This window comes from Hyperoodon ampullatus, assembly GCF_949752795.1.
Source record: "Hyperoodon ampullatus genome assembly, chromosome: 7".
In the NCBI taxonomy this organism is placed as follows: Eukaryota; Metazoa; Chordata; class Mammalia; order Artiodactyla; family Ziphiidae; genus Hyperoodon; species Hyperoodon ampullatus.
The window spans coordinates 95,050,372-95,072,176 of record NC_136920.1 but is presented as its reverse complement, the minus strand read 5'-3'; the positions used below and the strand labels follow the sequence as shown (position 1 = coordinate 95,072,176).

At 37.2% G+C, this 21,805-nt stretch overlaps 1 protein-coding gene across 1 annotated transcript in view; it reads left to right on the top strand.

The window, feature by feature from the left end:
• Window positions 1-21,805, top strand: part of CBL (Cbl proto-oncogene) — a gene marked incomplete at both ends in the record, with an annotated part of 80,790 nt that overhangs the window by 21,321 nt on the left and 37,664 nt on the right. The window lies entirely within an intron of this gene.

The window sequence follows — 21,805 nt, the reverse complement described above, 5'->3', positions numbered from 1 at the left end:
TCTGAAAGAAAGAAGTTGGGGTTGGCAGTAAACAGTAAGAGGATTTTGCCCGAGCTGGTAGCATATTAGGTAGGTTATAAGTATGGGATAATAGGAAAAAAATTAGCCAGTAGTTTGGATAACTTTTTTTTTTTTTTTTTTGCGGTACGCGGGCTTCTCACTGCTGTGGCCTCTCCCGTTGCGGAGCACAGGCTCCGGATGCGCAGGCTCAGCGGCCATGGCTCACGGGCCCAGCCGCTCCACGGCATGTGGGATCTTCCTGGACCGGGGCACGAACCTGCGTCCCCTACATCGTCAGGCGAACTCTCAACCACTGCGCCACCAGGGAAGCCCGGGGAACAGTAATTTCTGAGGGCATTCAGTTAGCATGCCGAGCAGTAACTTACTAAATGGTATCCTTGTAGCGTTTGACTCTGTTGGCTTAGATTCTGGGAACCTTCAACTCTCACTTAAAATTTTACCCACATGATTATTCATGTTACCTTTACTGTGACAGATTACTCAGGTTTGGTCCAGAGTATTAGTATTTTCTTCTTAAAAAGGTTTCTGGTAACTGAATTCAATCTGTAGGAACCTTTGTAACATCTCATTTATGTGAAAATGAACTTTGTCCATTTTAATTATTTAAATTTCATGACTTTTGTCATTTTGTATTGCTGAATTAAAAAAATGATTTTGGACTTTATTACGTACCAAAACTTAAAAATTTTATTTATTATCCACAGTGTACTAGGTTCTAATTCTAGGAGGTGAAAAGGAGAGTTAAGTATTCAATTCTGATGTCATGTGATAAATACTTTAATAGAGATATGTACAAAATGCTGTATGAACACAGTTTTACCTAGTGGCATCGGGGAAGGTGACACAGAGGAAGTGTTATTTGAGCTAGATTTTGAAGGGTAAGTAGGAATTTTCTAGGCGGAGAAGTGAAGAAAAGGCCTTTAACACAGTGGCATGAAAATGCAGGCTCTGTTTGTTTAAGGAACGTGAGCGGTCTGGTTTGGCTAGAATTAGGGAAGATAGATAAGCTGGAAATATGGGTTGGAGTCAGATTATAAAGATCTGTTTTTTGACCTCAAGACTTTCTCCTATAGATAACAGGCTGCCATAGAACAGGTTTTTTGTTTTTTGTTTTAAATAGTGGAATAAAAATTGTAGATTTTTCAGTCTTCTTAGACACACTGAACATTGTTTGACCTTTTTTTTTTTTTTTTTTTTTTTAATGACACAGTTCGTCACTAAAAGGCAGAATAGTCTACTGGTTAAGAAGAGGAGGGACTCTGAAGCCAACTGCCTTAGTTTGAATCTTAACTTTTCCACTTAACTTAGCTGTGTGATTCTTCGGTTTCTCCATCTATAAAATGAAATAATAGTATTACTTTCCGTGTAGGATTGTTGGGAGTTTAATAAGTAATTAAATGTTCGGTACTTAGAACAGTGATTGGCACATTGCAAGTGATAAGTGGGTTAGCTCTTATTATGTTCATCATCTTCATTATTTTCATTACTATAAGTATAGATTGTTGTATAAGGCTATTTATCATTGGTACTGCCAGAACCTAATGAAATGCGTAGACCAATTTGCCCTTACTAAATGGCTTCACACAATGCTTGTAAGTTCTTTTACCTGTTTAACAAAACCTTACTGCCAGTATATCTGTCCATATCAATTTCATTTCCCCTAATACGAAGCTTTTAATCCACTATAGGCTTTGACCATACAACCAGGTTTGTACAAATTATATATAAAGTGAGAATAAATAAATTTGAGGTGAGAATACATTTTTTTTTTCCAGTAAAGGAAAATATATGGCTTTACTGTACCATCTTTGCGATCTGTAGTTTGGTTGTTAGGAGGCTTTTTTTGTATTCAGTTTAAAAAATTGAGATATAATTCATATACTATAAAATTTACCTTGTGAAGTGTATAATTTAGTGGTTTTTAGTGTGTTCACAAAGTTGTGCAACCATCACTACTCTATACTTCTAGAACATTTCTGTCACCCCAAAAAGAAACCCCATGTGCATTAGCAGTCACTCCCCTTTCCCCACTTCTGCTTCCCTCCAGCCTTTGGTGATCACTAATATTTACTTTCCGTCTCTGCGGATTTGCCTGTTCTAGACATTTCATTTAAGTGGAATCATATAACATGTGGCCTTTTTTGTCTGGCTTCTTTCACTTAACATGTCTTCACGTTCATCCATGTTGTAGCATAGAATAGTACTTCTTTCTTTTTTATGGCTAAATAATATTTTATTGTATTGACATTTTGATTATGGACATTTGGGTTGTTTCCACTTTTGACTATTACTAATAATGCTGCTATGAACATTTATGTACAATTTTTTGTGAAGCTCTATGTTTTCAGTTCTATTGGGTATATACCTAGGACTGGAATTACTGAGTCATATGGTAGTTCTATGTTTAACATTTTGAGGAACCACCAAACTGTTTCCACTGCAGCTGCACCATTTTACATTCCCTGAGCAACGTATGGGGGTTCCAACTTCTCACCAATACTTATTATTATTATTTTGGTTATAGCCATCTTACTGGGTATGAAGTAGATATCTCTTCGTGGTTTTGATTTTCATTTCCCTAATGAGTAACATAATGAGCAGTCTTTTTACATGTTTATTGTCCATTTGTATATGTTCTTTGGAGAAATGTCTGTTTGAATCCTCTGCTCATTTTTTGAACTGAGTTACTTGTCTTTTTTTTTTTTTTTTTTCGGTACGCGGGCCTCTCACTGTTGTGGCCTCTCCTGCTGTGGAGCACAGGCTCCGGACGCACAGGCTCAGCGGCCATGGCTCACGGGCCCAGCCGCTCCACGGCATGTGGGATCTTCCCGGACCGGGGCACAAACCCGTGCCCCCTGCATCGGCAGGCGGACTCTCAACCACTGCGCCACCAGGGAAGCCCACTTGTCTTTTTTTAAAATAAATTTATTTATTTTATTTTTGGCTGCTTTGGGTCTTTGTTGCTGTACGTGGGCTTGCTCTAGTTGTGGTGAGTGGGGGCTACTCTTCGTTGCGGTGTGCGAGCTTCTCATTGCAGTGGCTTCTCTTGCCACAGAGCACGGGCTCTAGGTGCGTGGGCTTTAGTAGTTGTGGCTCGCGGGCTCTAGAGCACAGTCTCAGTAGTTGTGGTGCACAGGCTTAGTTGCTCTGCAGCATGTAGGATCTTCTCGGACCAGGGCTCGAACCCGTGTCACCTGCATTGGCAGGAAGATTCTTAACCACTGCGCCACCAGGGGAGTCCTTACTTGTCTTTTTATTGTTGAGTTGTAAGAGTTCTTTATATATTCTGGGTACTAGATTCTTATCAGACACGATTTATAAAACTTTATTCCCATTCTGTGGGTTGTCTTTTCACTTTCCTGATAGTATCATTTGAAGCACAAAAGTTTTAAATTTTGATGATGTCCAATATTTTTTCTTTGCGTACTTGTGCTTTTGATTTCATAGGTAAGAAACCATTGCCTAATCCAAAGTCATGAAGATTACATTTCTGATCATTTTGAGTTAGTTTTTGTTTATGGTATAAGGTAGGGTCCAACTTCATTCTTTTGTTTGTGGTCATCCAGTTTTCCCAGCACCATTTGTTGAAAAGACTGTCCTTTCCTCATCAAATGGATTTGGCATCCATGTTGAAAATTAATTGATCGTATGTGTAAAGGTGTATTTCTGGGCTCTCTATTTTATTCCACTGGTCTATATGTCTGTCCTTATGCCAGTACCAAACCATCTTGATTACTGTAGCTTTGTAGTAAAGCTTTGAAATCAGAAAGTGTGAGTCTTCCAACTTTGTCCTTTTTCTAAATTGTTTTGGCTTTTTGAGGTCCCTTGAGATTCTTTTTATTTATTTATTTATTTATTTACTTACTTACTTACTTACTTACTTACTTTTGGCTGTGTTGGGTCTTCGTTTCTGTGCGAGGGCTTTCTCTAGTTGTGGCAAGCGGGGGCCACTCTTCATCGCGGTGCGCGGGCCTCTCACTCTCGCGGCCTCTCTTGTTGTGGAGCACAGGCTCCAGACGCGCAGGCTCAGTAGTTGTGGCTCACGTGCCTAGTTGCTCCGCGGCATGTGGGATCTTCCCAGACCAAGGCTCGAACCCGTGTCCCCTGCATTAGCAGACAGATTCTCAACCACTGCACCACCAGGGAAGCCCCCCTTGAGATTCTTAATGAATTTTAGGATTAGCCTGAAAATTACTACCAAAAGGGCAGCTGGAATTCTAATAGGAATTGCAGTGGACCTGTAGATCAGTGTGGGGAGTACTGCCATCTTAACAATACTAAGTCTTCCCAATCTATGAACATGGAATGTCGTTCCATTTATTTGGGTCTTCTTTAATTTCTTTTAGCAGCATTTTATTGTTTTCAGTGTATAAGTCTTTTGCCTCTTTGGTTAAATTTATTCCTAAATATTTTATTCTTTCTGATGCTATTACAAATGGAATTGTTTTCTTAATTTCATTTTTGGATTGTTCATTGCTGGTGTGTGGGACGAATATAGTTGAATTTTGTGAAGTTTTGTATTTGACCTTGTATCCTGCAACTTTGCAGAACTCATCTATTGGTTCTAGTAGTAGTTTTTTTAGTGGATTCCCTAGAATATTATGTAAATAAGATCATGTTTGCATGATCTTGAATGATCTCTATATGTATGCAATTGATGATAGTTTTACTTCTTCCTTTCCTTTGTGGATGCTTTTTTTCTTGCCTAATCGCTCTGGCTAGAACCTCATATGTTGAATAGAACCTATGTTGAATAGAAGTAGTGAGAGCAGACATCCTTGTCTTGTTCCTGATGTTAGGAGGAAAGCTTTCAGTCTTTCACCATTGAGTATGATGTTAACTGTGGGATTTTCATAGATGCCCTTTATCAGGTTGAGAAAGTTTCATTTCTTTTTTGCTCAATGTTTTTGTTTTTGTTTTTTATCACAAAAGAATGTTATAGGCCTTTTATGCTTTGTTCCTGCTTTTTCTTCTTGGGAGAGGAAAATTTGTAGACTTGTAGTATTCTAGAAAAAGTGAATATCTTGAGTTGCACTAAGGGCAAGAATGCAGGCAAGCCTCAGGAATAACTGAAACCATGGTTGAAAATGCTACCAGGCCACTGCATTCTCTCAATGCAGATTAATGTCTGAATTGTGGGGAAATCTGCCCTCTGCTACACCCAAGATTTACATCTTACGAGTTTCTTAACGGTAGCAGAGCATCTACCTCTTGGTTCCAGTTTTGACTTAGGCTTGGTATAGATCAATTGATTATCTCTGGACCAGTCAACCCTGGAAAGAAAAGCTAAGTGCTGTGATTAGTCCAGCGAGGGCAAGGTGTCATCTCTAAACAAACCTGCTATGGCTTGGGGAACATATCTATTCCCCCAAAGCCATGTACTTGAGGGAATTTGTTGCCAGACTGGATGTTGAAGAGCTAATCCCTTAAATATTCTCTAGAAGAGTGTACATAAGTATATAATATAGTTGCTTCCTGTTTTTGTTTTAGAGAGGATATTAGGTAAATTAACTTCTCAAAAGATATTTGCCCTCATTCTTCTTAGACTTTATAAAAAAATTAATTCAGCAAAACCATAAGCTGCTTTCTTGCCTTTTATCTTTAACTCTCGTTTTTGTGCCTGTTTTCGTTAGAGCGCAGGATGTTATAGTAGAAGCTGAATGGGATTATACAGTGCAGTTAATTTTAAATTGTCATTGTCTTATTGTATCCATTTTGGAAGTAAGATTAAACTTTTCTGTTGTAACTATGTTGTCTCTTTAGAGGTAGTTATAAACTGAAATTGTCAAAATTTGGTTTTGTTGTATTCAGCCAGGAATAATTCAGAAATAACTAAAAGCTTATGTGCTAACCATTCATTAAAGAAAAAATAGTAGTGAGTATTTTCTCTGTGGTAGGCACTGCTCTAAGAACAGTGATAGAGCAGTAAACAGCTCTCATGATGCTTATAACCTTATGTTCTCTCGTTTTCTATTAGTTTCCAAGCTATAACCACTGAACTAGTATTCTTTTGGTTTCCAGATTATCCTCCAGTGGAAGAGTGGTGATTCACAAGCTAACAGCAGTATTTGTACTGCTATAGTTTTTCCCTAGCACCCTGAAAATAGGTTTCAACAAGTGTGCCAAATCCTATTGGTAGATAATGGTGGCTTAGAACTTTTTGTTGAGGAGTTTGGGCTTGGTGAGAAAAGATTCCCACTTACATTAGGAATGCCTTTCTTACAACTGGGAAAGGGGCAGCACCATGCTCCTGTATCTTTTTGGTTCAGGAGAGAGATGATGATGGCTTGAAACAAAGTGGTGGTAGTAGAGATGGAAAGAAATGGACAGAACTTGCTGTGTTTTAAAGCTAGCATAACATGATTTGCTAATGGATTGGATAGATTTCTGGTTTGAGCCAGTGTATAGATGGTGTAATGGGAAGCCATGGAAAGGTATAAAACAGGGGAAAGTCATGATCTGATTTTTCTTCTACAGTGGCTGTTGTGTGGGAAATGGATTGGGCTTGTGGAAGTAGCAATGAAGGAAGTAGAGGGATAGGTTAAAAGGTTACTGCTGTATACCAGATAAGAGATGAGATAGTGTAGACTAAGGATGAAAAAGTTGAAAGGAAGAAAAATGGACCAATAAGAGGCGGACTGGAGCTAGACTCAATAAGAATTGCTGGTGGATTGGACAAGAGAAGGGTGAGAAAAGATGACAGGGAAGAATCAAGGATGTAGGTTTGTGGTCATTAACTCTGCCCATTGGTGGCGGCAGTTACTAAAATGCAGAATTCAGAGTACAAATGTGGGGAGAAGTACATTGAGAGAGGGGAATTAAGAGTTCCATTTCGGACAGCTTTAAGTTTGAGATATTCTCATGGGCCATCTAAGGTGATATGTCAAGCAGGCAATTGGTTGGCTATATTAGAGTTTGGAGTTCAGAAGGAGAGGTCTGGAATAGAGATAGAAATTTTGTGATGTTCAAGAATAGTATTTAAAGCCATGAGAGTGGGCAAAATCATCTGGCGGGGGAGAGAAGTCAGCACAGGAGATTTAAAAGGAGGCACAACAAAGGAAGAAAGGAGAGAATAGATTAAAGTAGTAGGCAAGGAATAAAAAAACAAAAACAAAAAATTCTCTCTAAAAGGGGAACCCTCCTGTACTGTTGGTGGAAATGTAAGTCGGTGCAGCCAATATGGAAAACAGTATGGAGGTTTCTCAAAAAAGCTAAAAATAGAGTTGCCATATGATAATAGCAATTGAACTCCTGGGCATATATCTGGACAAAACTGTAATTCAAAAAGATACATGCACTCCATTCATAGCAGCACTATTCACAAAAGCCAAGACATGGAAGCAACCTAAATGTCCACTGACAGATGAATGGATAAAGAAGATGTGGTGTGTGTGTGTGTATATATATACAATTGAATAGTACTCAGCCATAAAAAAAGAATGAAATAATGCCATTTGCAGCAACATGGATGGACCTAGAGATAATCATACTAAGTGAAGTAAGTCAGACAAAGACAAATATCATATGATATCACTGATATGCGGAATCTAAAAAAATGATACAGGGCTTCCCTGGTGGCGCAGTGGTTGCAAGTCCGCCTGCCGATGCAGGGGACGCGGGTTCGTGCCCCGGTCTGGGAAAATCCCACATGCCGCGGAGCGGCTGGGCCCGTGAGCCATGGCCGCTGAGCCTGCGCGTCCGGAGCCTGTGCTCCGCAATGGGAGAGGCCACAACAGTGAGAGGCCCCCGTAACGCAAAAAAAAAAAAAAAAATGATACAAATGAAATTATTTACAAAACAGAAACAGATTCACAGACTTAAAGAACATACCTGTGGTTGCCAAAGGGAAGGGGGGTGGAGGAGGGATGGAGTGGGAGTTTGGGATTAGCAGGTGCAAACTAGTATATGTAGAATGGATAAACAACAAGGTTCTACTGTATAACACAGGGAACTATATTCAATATCCTGTGATAAACCATAATGGAAAAGAATATAAAAAAGAATGGGTCTTCCCTGGTGGTGCAGTGGTTGAGAGTCTGCCTGCCAATGCAGGGGACACGGGTTCGTGCCCCGGTCTGGGAAGATCCCACATGCCGTGGAGCGGCTGGGCCCATGAGCCGTGGCCGCTGAGCCTGTGCGTCCGGAGCCTGTGCTCCACAATGGGAGAGGCCACAACAGTGAGAGGCCCACGTACCGCAAAAAAAAAAAAAGAATGTATGTATATGTATAACTGAATCTCTTTGCTGTACAGCAGAAATTAACACAACATTGTAAGTCAACTACACTTCAATTTTAAAAAAAGGAAAGAAAAATAAATAAGTATCCTCCCTTCCCCCCCCTCCAAATTCTGTCTAAATAGAAAATTAGCAAAGGAAATAAATAATCCATGAAATAAGAAGCATAAAAGACCAAATATGAATGTTAAAGAACAGTCCAATTTGTTAGTCATAAAGTAATTTTCTTTTGACCTGCAAAATTGGCAAAAAAAGGGAAAAATCAAACACAACAAAAGGAAAAATCTACTTATAATTAGTGTTTAAAAGGAGGGTATAGGAATGTGAGTACTCATACCTGGTTGTGGTAGAATGAAACTGGTTTAGCCTTTCTGTCTGGAGGGTGATTTATATAGAAAGATTTAAAATTTTGCTCAATAGTTCCACTTTTAGAAATTTATCAGAAAGAACAAAAGGGATTTGGGTTAAAATACAATTACAAAGCCATTCATTTACATGCTGTATATGAAAGGCAAAACCTAGAAACAACCTAAATGTCCAACGTAAGATGAATTACATAAACAAGAGAAGATATGGTGTACAATGTAGACACTAAAAATTTTTTGTTGATAAAGATTAACAATAGGGCTTCCCTGGTGGCGCAGTGGTTGAGAGTCCTCCTGCTGATGCAGGGGACACGGGTTTGTGCCCCGGTCCGAGAGGATCCCACATGCCGCCGAGCGTCTGGGCCCGTGAGCCATGGCCGCTGAGCCTGTGTGTCTGGAGACTGTGCTCCGCAACGGGATAGGCCACAACAGTGAGAGGCCCGCGTACCGCAAAAAAAAAAAAAAAAGATTAATGATAGGCAAACAATGTATTAAAGAAATAGGTGAAGGTGTCAAAAGGTACAAATTTCTAGTTATAAGATGAATAAGTCCTGGGGATATAATGTACAGCATGATGACTATAATATTCCTATAAAGGAGAAGAGACCACAGAATTGTATGTATAACTAATAAGATCTCATTTTTGTAAAAAGTAAGAAATATAATAAATATAAATATAAATTTATATATAATAATATATTTATTATATAATAAAAACCTGGAAGGAATGATACCAAAATATCAACAGTACTTATTTCTAGTTACTGGAATTAGAGGTAATTTAAATTTTCTTTCTGTTTATATATTTTCTAAATTTTCTATAATTAATATATAATCAACCAAATTATTTTTTAAATGAAGAAAAAGATGTGATACCTCTTAGGTGACAGCTTGGATTCACAAGGACAATCCTGGAAAACTTCCCATTTCTTGTAGTAACATGATTGGTAGATTCAGTTGAGTTCAGTGAACCTAGTCGGACAAAGTTCTAAGTTCCCAGCTTAAGAGGCTAAAAAACTGGGCTAAAATGGAGAAGGTGAAGTTTCATGACGGTGAAGAAGTCACATTTAGTTCTCAAAACCATCCTGTACAACTCTAATATGACAGTGCTTGCAGACCAGTCAATCATAAGTTACTATGGTTTGTTAATATGTGATAATAAGATCTTAAGAAATTCTAATGTAGGGGTTGGCTGAAATTCTAATATAGGGGTTGTCTGAATAAGTGCCTAAAGTACTGTTTGTTTGCTTTAAACCAAATATATACTTGCTGTGTAGAGCTTTTGTTAATTAATACAGTTTTTTCCTCAAGTTTTTTGGTTTCAGGACCCCTTTACACTCTAAATCGAGGACCTCAAAGAACTTTCATGTATGTGGGTTATATCTATCAATATTTACTATATTCAGTATTAAAACTGAGAAATTGAAAAATATTTAAATATTTAAAATAACTGTTAACATTTAATAATAACAGTAGCAAGCCCATTACATGTTGACATAAAAACTTTTTTTTTTTTTTTTTTTGCGGTACGCGGGCCTCTCACTGTTGTGGCCTCTCCTGTTGCGGCCTCTCCCGTTGCGGAGCACAGGCTCCGGACGCGCAGGCTCAGCGGCCATGGCTCATGGGCCCAGCCGCTCCGCGGCATGTGGGATCCTCCCGGACCGGGGCACGAGCCCACGTCCCCTGAATCGACAGGCGGACTCTTAACCACTGCACCACCAGGGAAGCCCTAAAAACATTTTTTTAAACGTGAAGACATTTTAATGGAAAAAATTTTTTTTCAATTCTTTGTTTTTTTTCCTTTTGGCCACGCCCCACACCTTGCAGGATCTTAGCTGCCCTAGGAGGGACTGAACCTGGGCCACGGCAGTGAAAGCCTGGAATCCTAACCACTAGGCTACTAGGGAACTCCCTGGAAAATATTTTTAAAAATAAGTAGTTTTACATTTTTGCAAATCTCTTAAACTGCCTCAATGAACATTTTATACCTTGTTACATTAACATTCATTGGTCTATCTTGCATTTGGAATGAATCTTTTACACATGCACGATTTTGTAGCATCATACCTTGGTCGCTTGGAAAATATTGGTTCACTAGGTTATGTAGATTTTCAAGTGTTGACACATTGTACAATCACATTCATTAATTAAATATCATTAGAAAAGTTTTATTTGGAAACCGTTAAGCTCATAGTGGAGGATAGGCTTTTTTTTTAATTCTGATTTTTGCTTAAAAGCTTGAGTTTTATCATTGACAACAAAAACTATCAGTTGTTTTCCTTGAGGTGACAGGTCACTTTGTTTATTTTGGAGAAACTGTCTGCCAAATATTCGAGTCTGAGTAACCATTCTTTGTCTATTAGTCATTCTTTTAAGTAGAAATGGTATTCCATGCCATGTATGAAAATCCCACAGCTAACATTATACTCAGTGGTGAAAGACTGAAAGCTTTCCACCTAACATCAGAAATAAGACAAGGGTGTCTGTTCTCACCACTTCTATTCAACATAGCTTCTATTCAACATACGAGGTTCTATCCAGAGCGATTAGGCAAGAAAAAGAAGTAAAAAGCACCCACAAGGAAAAGGAAGAAGTAAAACTATCTCTATTTGTACATGACATAATCTTGTTTGTAGAAAATCCTAAGGAATCCACTAAAAAAAACACTACTACTAGAACCAATAGTTGAGTTCTGTAAAGTTGCAGGATACAAGATCAAATGCAAAACTTTACAAAACTCAACTGTATTCTTTCTACACACTAGCAGTGAACAATCCAAAAATGAAATTAAGAAAACAATTCCATTTATAATAGCATCAAAAAGAATAAAATATTTAGGAATAAATTTAACCAAAGAGGCTAAAGACTTGTACACTGAAAACAATAAAATGCTGCTGAAAGAAGTTAAAAAAGAATCAAATAAATGGAAAGATATTCCATGTCATAGATTGGGAAGATTGAGTATTATTAAGATGGCAGTACTCCCCACATTGATCTAGAGGTCCAGTGCAATTCCTATTAGAATTCTAGCTGCCCTTTTGGTAGAAATTGACAGGCTAATCTTAAAATTCATTAAGAGTCTCAGTGGGACTTCCCTGGTGGCACAGTGGTTAAGAATCTGCCTGCCAATGCAGGGGACATCGGTTCGATCCCTGGTCCAGGAAGATCCCACATGCTGTGGAGCAACTAAGCCCGCGTGCCGCAACTACTGAGCCTACTCTCTAGAGCCCGTGAGCCACAACTACTGAGCCCATGTGCCACAACTACCGAAGCCCGCGCACCTAGAGCCTGTGCTCCACAACAAGAGAAGCCACCACAATGAGAATCCCATGCGCTGTAACGAAGAGTAGCCCCCACTTGCCGCAACTAGAGAAAGGCTACACGCAGCAACAAAGACCCAGTGCAGCCAAAAAAATAAAATCTCAAGGGACCTCAAAAAAAAAACCAAAACAATTTAGAAAAACGACAGAATTGAAAGACTCACACTTCCTGATTTCAAAGCTTTACTACAAAGCTACGGTAATCAAGATGGTGTGGTACTGGCATTAAGGACAGACATATAGACCAATGGAATAAAATAGCCCAGAAATACACCTTCACACATATGGTCAATTAATTTTCAACAGGGATGCCAAGTCTTTTCAACAAATTGTGCTGGGAAAACTGGATAACCACAATCAAAAGGATGAAGTTGGACTTACATACAAAAATTAAGTTTAAGTGATCAAAGACCTAAATTTAAGAGCTAAATAAAAACCCTTAGAAAATCTTTATGATCTTGGATTGGGCAATGATTTCTTGAGTTATGACACCAAAAGCATAGACAATAAAAGAAAAAACTGATCAGTTGAACTTCATCAAAATTTAAAACTTTATCCATCAAAGGACACTAACAAGAGAGTGAAAAGACAACCCACAAATTGGGAGAAAATTTTTGCAAAACATATATTTGGTAAGGGATTTAAATCCAGAGTATGTAAAGAACTCTAACAACTCAACAGAAAAACACACACACACAAAAACCCAATTCAAAAACGAGCAGAAGATTTGAATAGACACTTCTTCCAAGAAGTTATACAGTTGGCCAATAAGTGCATGAAACAAAGCTCAACGTCATTAGGGAAATGCAAATCAAAACCAAGAGATACCACTTCACACCCATTAGAATGTCTGTTATGAAAAAAGGGAAACTGACAAAAGTTGGCGAAGAGACATTGGAACCCTCATCCTTTGCTAGTGGAGATGTAAAATAGTGCAACCACTGTTTAAAAAGTTTAGTGGTTCCTCAAAAAGTTGAAAATGGAATTACCATATGATCCAGTGATTCTTCTAGGTATTTACCCCCAAAGAATCAAAAGTGGGGACTTGAACAGATATTTGTACACCCGTGTTCATAGCAGCATTTTATGGTAGCCAAAAGGTAGGAGCAACCCAAGTGTCCCTCAGTAGATGAATGGGCAAGCAATATGTGATGTACACATACAATGGAATATTATCCAGCTATAAAAAGAAATGAAGTTCTGATACATGCTACAACATGGCTGAACCTTAAAAACATTGTGCTAAGTGAAATAAATCAGACACAGAGACAAATATTGTATGATTACACTTATATGAGGTATCTAGGCAAATTCATAGAGACAGAAAGTTAGAAATGAGGTTACCAGGAGGCTGGGTCGAGAGAGAGTAGGTAGTTACTGCTAACATTTCTGTTTGGAATGATGAAAAATTCTGGACATGGATAGATGTGATGATTATACAACGTGTAGATGTACTTAATGCTACTGAATTGTACACTAAAATATGGTTTACAGAAAAAAGTATTCCACCAAAGAGCAACTACTTCAACTATTTAAACATTGCACATGTAAATCAACTATGCTCCAATAAAAAATTTTTTTAAAAACAACAACAACAAAAAAGACATTGTACAAATGCGAGGACAACTGTTATTACAACAGGAGTGCTTTTCATGTACTTCTTATTTTGTCACACACAATGTTTTAAAAAATGTCCTCAATATTCAAAATTTAATAAAATTAATGGTCTATCCTGCTTCGTCAAGGACATTCTTAAGTGCAACTAGCATTTTGTTTTTGTTTTTACTGCAAGTCATGGTGAAGATACAGTGCCTACATGTACAGTTCAGTGCTCCTGCCTTGATTCAGCTAAGGCACCAGCAGACTCAACCCAACTTTGTGCCTTCAATGCAAGTATCAACACAGTGGAAAAGATGAATCATGTGGTGTCTTAATATTATTATGGAAATAATTTTAACATTGCAGACCCTCTGAAAGGGTCTCAAGGACTCCTAGGGATTGCATAACACACTTTAAGAACTGCTATATTGATGTCTACATTTCAAAAATGCTATAACCATTTTTGAAAGTGATTAATGGTGCTGTCATTTTGGTACTGTTCCTTCTAATCTCTTAAAGAGTAGACTTGTTATACTGTTCCAATACTGCTTTATAATTCTGGCACAAGGCAGGCTAATCTTACCCCTTTTTATGTTTGAACCATTGTACATTTCAAGGGAACAGAATATCAAGGCTGGTAAATAGATTTTAATAATTGCTGGTCCTGTGGATAGGTTGTAGCTGCTTAGATTGTTGTCTTGAGGGGTTCAGTGGATAAAGGTTCCTGGGTGGAATAGAAATGTCTTCTTTGGACTTGGGAAAGAGATATGACAATGTCATAATTTGCTCTTTGTACTATTTTAATCTAAAATTTATAGTTTTTGAAAATTTTTATCTTATAATTTCTTCAGAAAAAAATTCTTTTGTTCCCTTCCTTCTACTCTCCTTCAGGGGACTCCATTTATATATATATTTGGGCACTTGATATTGTCCCACAGGCCACTGGTGCTTTGCTCACTTTTTTTCAGTGTTTTATTTTGGGGAGTTTCTATCACTGTGTTTTTGAGTCAGTTAATCTTTTCTTTTGCACTAGTTAATCTGCTGCGAGTCCCTTCCATTTTAGTTTTCATTTCTAGAAGTTGGATTTAGATCTTTTTTATGTTTTCCATGTCTTAACATGTACAAGAGTTTCTCTACCTTTTTGTATAAATAAAATATAGTTATAATAACTTTTGATATCCTTGTCTGTCAGTTCTGTCATCTGTCACTCATGGATTTAATTCTATTGATTTGTTCTTATCCTCACTAAGTCATATTTTCTTGCTTCATTGCATGTTTGCTAATTTTTGATTGGATGCTAGACATTGTTAATTTTACTGTGGCAGGTGCTGGATACTTTGTATTCTTATAAATATTCTTGAGCTGTGTTCTGGGATACAGCTGAATAGTTTGATCCTTTTAAACTTTGTTAGGCAGGGCCAGAATAGCTTTTGTTTTTTTTAATTAACCTTTTTTAAATTGAAGTATAGTTAATTTTGTAATACAATGTCATGTTATTTTCAGGTTTACAGCAGTAATTCTCTCTATATATGTATGTGTGTATATTTATTCTTTATCAGATTCTTTTCCATTATAGATATTGAATACAGTTCCCTGTGCTATACAGCAGGTCCTTGTTGTTTATTTTATATATAACAGTGTGTATATGTTAATCCCAAACTTCTAATTTATCTCCCCCCGCCCCTTATCCCCTTTGGTAACCATGAGTTTTTTTGGTATGTCTGTGAGTCTATTTCTGTTTTGTAAATAAGTTCATTTGTATCATTTTTTTAGATTCTACATATAAGTGATATCATATGGTATTTGTCTTTCTCTGTCTTACTTCACTTAGTATGATAATCTCTAGGTCCATCATGTTGCTGCAAATGGCATTATTTCATTCTTTTTTATGGCTGAGTAATATTCCATTATGTGTATATATGTATGTGTATACACATGCACACACATACACCCCACATCTTCTTTATCCATACATCTGTTGATGGACATTGAGGTTGCTTTCATGTCTTGGCTATTGCGAATAGTGCTGCTGTGAACATTAGGGTGCATGTATCTTTTCAGATTAGAGTTTTCTCTGGATATATGAATAGCTTTTAATCTAGCCACATGCTAGATTCTACCCGTGCTCTACCCATCTACAGATTTCCACCCCCCTCCTCCTCCTTTGTGAGAACTGGGGAGTGTTTGCTGTACTCCTTTCAGGTGGTTCTTTCCCTGTGTTCATCAGTGCTCAGCTGTAGATCTCCTAAGCTTCCTCTCTCTACGCAGCTCTCTCCTCTCTTGCATTCTGTACTGAGGACTCCAACTGCCATGGTTTCCCCAGACTCACAATTCTGTCTCCTCAACTCAAGAGGCTATCAGGCTCTGCCTGAGTTCCCCCTCCCAGCGCTGAGGCCTAGAAACTCCAGGCAGTAAGTTCAGTCAGTCATGGAGTTCACTTCCGTTTGTTTCCCCTCTCTTAGGGATCACAGTCCTCTGCTGCATGATGTCTACTGTCTGGAAACCATTATTTCATATGTTTTGTCCAATTTTTCAGTTCTTTCAAGGAGGATAAATCCAGTCCCTGCAGTTCCCTCTTGGCTGAAAGCAGGAGTCTCGATCTAAAATTTAATTTGGGATTTTTGCAAATTCAGATGCCATTAATATTACGTGCTTGCTATATGCCTGAAAAGTTCAAATGTGGTCTAGTCTTTACTTGCTCCCTACCTCGCCACACATATTAATTGGGCACTCTCTCTTTTATGTTGAACAAAATGAACATGACCTTTGCCTTTATGTATTTTACACTTTATAAATGTGGAAACCGAGGCTTGGAAAGTTAGAATATGTTACCCAAGTACATACAGCTAGTAAGTGCCAGGGCCTTTTTTTTTTTTTTTTTTTTAAGCTTATCTCCCACATGTTTATAACCAATTACTTTGGTTTTCTTTGTTTGAATGTAAAGGAATGATGATTGTGTATTTCATTTCACATTGCAGAAATGATCCCATGGAGGCTATATTTCAAGTAGTATATGAAATGGTAAACTACATAAACTTGGGGAAGTTAAAACATTTTAATAGGCATGTTATTTGAACACAAAAAATATCAATACTGTGATTTACTACAGCATTAGGTATTCACATAGCAAGAGAATTTCACTCATAATATTTCTAATAGAGCATAGGCTTGATTATGCAGATAAAGAGAGAGAGAATGTGAAGGTACCCTCCCTTGCCTCCCCTCAAAGCATCAGTGGTGACTTTTATAAAACCAGAGCAGTATAGAGAAGTAGGCAGTGAATGTCAAGTAGAATGTGCAAAAGCCTTTTCTAATCACGTTGCTCTAATAGTGCCAACCAAGACTTGCTCTAAAACCATAATACTTGTGAAGTCTACAACTGCATTTAAATTAGAACATCTTAAAGAACAAGCTCAAAAGCTGGCTACAAGAATTTTTTTTTTTTGCCAGGCTGTAGTGTACAAAGCAGTAAATGCTTGCTAGAGGTACCTAGTAGTGTGAAAATGTTAGAAGCGTTATGAACTTGAATCCTGGCAATGTATTTTTTTTTACTTTTACTTACTGTGTATTGAACCTGAAATATATATTATCTTCAGAAAGCTTAAATCCTGTGTATTAAATTTGTTAAAGAAATGGAATAAAAAACGTTCGTTAGCATTTTTCTTTCCTCTTTGTTTAAACCCTCCCCCCACTCCTTTACATGCAAAACACTCATCCTGCTTAGTGTCTAATAAAATATATCTAAATGATTTAAGTATTCAGAGTTAATATTTCTTAACTTGTTTCATTCTTATTCTTACGGTATTTTTCTTATATTATTTACATTTAAAATAATTAGTTGAATGTTTTATTTTCCCTGTAACATTGAACCAGATTATAGTGATCCTTTTTCTATTCTTCTGTTCTAACTTCAAAGAGCATGATTAAAAAGCCACTTAAGAAAGGAAATCTTTCATCATTATTGCTGTTAACAGTGAGCTTGAGCTAAGTTCTCTTGACATGAACTTTTGTGAAGGGCTCTTTAGGCCTGTATGTGACTGAATATTATCTATTTTATTTTTTATCACTGGATTAAGGTTTTATAGACTAGGTGAGTGATTAAGGTACTGCCTAATTGCACAGTTTCTCAGTGTGACTTTCACTTAGTGGCACACACACAGGTCAGTAAACATGTAGTATGGCGCAGTGAGGTTAAAGCAGTCGTTGTGTTAGATGCTAAGTGTGTGAGCTGGATCAGCCAGATGGACTCCTCTGCCATATACTATCTCAATATATAACCTTAGACAAGTTACTTCTCTCTGCCTCAGATATCTCATTAAAAGTGCTTTCGTAGGATTGTTGTGAGTATTATAATGAATAAGTTAATGTTTAGAAAGCACCTAGAATAATGCCTGGTCCACAAAAAGCAGGACCAAAGTATTTGATTAAAAAAAAAATTAGAGATATACACTTATTGAAAAATTACGGGAGGGAGCAAATTGTTAAGAAAAATGTTGTGTACACTTCAAAATAGTTGAAGTAATAAATTTTATGTCATGTATATTTTATCATAATTTTTAAAAAAGAAATGTCATGGTTCACAGGCTACTGAAGTTTTCTTTATGCAAGTATTCATTCAGCAAGTATTTTTGAGATCTTGCTCTCAGTACATTCCAGGTGAACATCAGGCTTGAATTCATAGGTGGAAGGATGATCCTGTATAGAGACGCCATATTCTCTTGGTGTCCTGTGGAGAGGAGTATTTGAGTTGAGCACAGTTGGCTGTATCATGAGACTGGACTCCAGGAAAGGGACTCAACCTACCCCAATGCACCCCTGCACTCTCTCTTTTTATGGGGGTCAGTGTGATAAGTGAGGTAAAAAGTGTGAGTCTTGGGTGCCACCTATTTACAGGAGTTGCTAAGAACCAGCTGTCTGGTAACTAGAGACTGCAGAAGTCCCTTGGGAAGATGTTAGGAGGAAACCCTGGTCCTAGTTAGCTCGTTGCCAAGCAATCCAGAAAGAACAAGATGACTGACCAGTCTGGAGTCAAATGCAGTAATCCAGGTAGGATGATGGTGGTTTGGACTAAGGCGGTAAGTGAACTATAGTGGAAATAAAGTCATTGGCTCTATGAAATAATCATATATATATATTGCATATGAATAGCTTATTCCTCTGTTTGCTAAGTAGTTTTATTATATGGGTGTACCACAATTTGTTTATCTGTTCACCTGTTGGATGTACATTTTAGTTGTGTCCAGTTTTTGGCTATTACAAATACAGCTAATAGGAACATTCATGTCCAAATTTTTGTGTGGGCATATATTTTAATTTCTTTGGGGCAGATATCTAGGGTGATATATAATGCTTCACTGGATTCTATTTAATAATCGTTTAGGATTTTTCCATCTATTCTGGTAAGTGAAATTAGCATATAGTTTTTTTCTTATGGTCTTTGATTATGGAAGTAATCAAAATGAATGAGTTCTCTTTCTGTATTTTTGAACAGCTTGTAGAAATAAGAGTTAGCTTTTATGGGGAACGTATAGCAAAAATTCTTCCGTAATACCATCATGGTCTAATACGCGTGCTTGTACACACATCTGTATATGACTGTGTCTATATGTGAGAGTGGGGAATGGATTTTGATACCTACTCTATTTAATGGTTTTTGGTTTACTCAGGGTTTGGAATAGTCCATTTCTCCTAAATTAGTTTAAGTATGGTGCTTGCCATATAGTAAGCATTCAATGTTTATGAAATAAATAAATTAGTGAAAATTACTGGAATAGAGTTCATTGTATTCTGTTATTAAATTACCTTTTATATTTTTAGTTATGTCTCTAAATTTGTTAGATTTAAAGTTTGTGCATTCTGAAGATTTTTACAAATTCGTCATGAGAGGTTTAATTTGGAACTCTTATGAAGCTTTTAAATTTCTTGTATTCAAGTCAAGATACATTTATGATTTTTCTCCATTTTTTATGTATTCTTATGCTTTATTTTCCCCCATTCATGAATATACCTCTGCTCCTTTGACAATAATTGAAATTTTATCACGAGTTTTACTTTACTGAGTTTAGTAAACGCAGTAAATGTTGTTTACTTTTGCACAGTGCCTCTAATACTTAAGTTCCATATAAGTTTTCCTACTGGGAAGTATGATAAATACTGCTGAATAGGTGTTAGAAGCCCTAACATTTGAGAATCTGTGAAGAAGTGTTAAGAAACTCAGTGCGTTTTCATCAACTCAGTGTGTTTCATCTGCATAGAAGATACGGAGAAACAAAGATTGGGTCTCAAAGAGTGGCATTAATTCTGCCTCATGTGAGAACAACTAAAAAAATTAGCACGATATTCTTATAAGGGTGAATATAGCACACTTAAAACATTGATTGCCCAGTGTTTCCAAATATTTTTCACATGGTTTTGTTTTTGTTTTAAATAAGAGAAGCCTGCCACTCCTGTCCTTTTCTGACTCCATCATACTACCTATCCCCCTACTCCCAAAGGGAGAAATTCCAAATCTTTTCAAAACTGTACTTCAGTTTCTTTTTAATTTTCTTTTTTCTTGGCCACACAGCGTGGCATGCGGGATCTTAGTTCCCTGACCAGGGATCGAATCTGCGCCCCCTGCATTGGGAGAGTGGAATCTTAACCACTGGACCGCCAAGGAAGTCCTTCTTTTTAATTTTTAAAATTTTATTGAGATACAATTGGCTTACAGCATTATTTAAGGTTAAGGTGTGCAACATGTTGATTTGATAAATATTCTATTTCATTTTGATTATTCTGTGTGAGGGAATTAGCAGACAGATAGGTCACTCCCAACAGTGTCAACAGTCTTATACATGATTTCACAAATCTGTTTCCCTACTTGCTCCTCTTTCCCAAGCTGCCTGCTAGACATGCCGTATTAATATCTTTCAGACACCTCACACTCGCCCTGTCTGAACATTGAATGTATCCTCTTCATTAGCAAACCAACTTCCTCTTCTGAGTTCCCTCAGTTAATATTATGTAGTGGTGACAGGTGTGAGTTACTGAGATTGCGTCTTGGATTAATTTCTTTCAGCTGAGGTTTGTTAATCTATAAAGTGAGGATAATCGAATCAATCTTAGAGGATTGTGAATGAAAATTAATTAAATAATAAAAAATATAAAATGCCTGACACATAGTAAGCCCTTTAAATGTATTAGCTTTATTAATATATATATATATATATTTTTAAGACCCTACTCTCAGCTGCTCAGGCTCAGTTTCAGGTTCATCATCTTCTCCTACTCAGTCATCTCATCTTCTTGGTTTTACTTCTGCAGTATCTCTCAAATCTGTCTTATTTTACTGCCCGTGTTTGGGCTCCCATTACCTTTCTATTGCAGTACCATCCTGATTGAGCTTGCTGTTTTTGTCGTTTCCTCACTGTTTCATCTTTCATACTGCTTGCTGTCATTTATGGCCTCAAAACAGATTCGATGTCACTCCCCAGTTCCAAACCCTTAATAACTTCCTGCTGCGTTTGTAATATCTCTCACCCCGGTAGTTAAATCTCTACATTTTGAGTCCTGCCTGTGTTATTCAGTTTTATCCTATGCTACCATGATTCTACATTCTAGCCATGTTCGTTTATTTTTGAGTCCCTGAACTTTGTTCTACTGAGCCTTTGCTTTGGTCATTCCCTTGGCTTAGAATCCCTTTCCCTTCCATATTGTCTGTTAAAATCCCATCTATTCTTTAAAATCCAAGAAGCCTCCTGAATTATACTAGTTTTAATTAGTGCTTCTCCTACTCATGCTCTTGTGACTCTTCATTTTTATTGATACTTCACTCTTGCACTCACCAAAGTCTGCCTAAATGTGAGTCTGCTCTGATAACTAGTCAGGGCCAGGAACACCTTCTTTCCTGTGTTATCTGATGTTGTCTTTATTTATAGCTTTTTAATAAAAGTATGTTGAATTTGATAAAAATACTACTAATTAAATACTAAATACTACTAACTAAATAAGTAAAATGCTAATACCAGAGTTTTACAGAGACATAGAATCTTGAACTTGAGGAGGATTATTTTTCATGGAAAATATATTGAAGAAAACGGCAGTGATGAAGATTTTTCTGGTATTGATGACTCCAAACAGAGGAGATGCAGATAGATAAAGAAAATTATCTTTCCCAAGTTTTGAGAATAACGAAGTTTAGTAGCTACTCTGTGTTTGTTCAGAGAAACAGTATATTTAAATGGAAATGGATGTCTGATATGTCATATACTCAGGAGTTAAATAATTA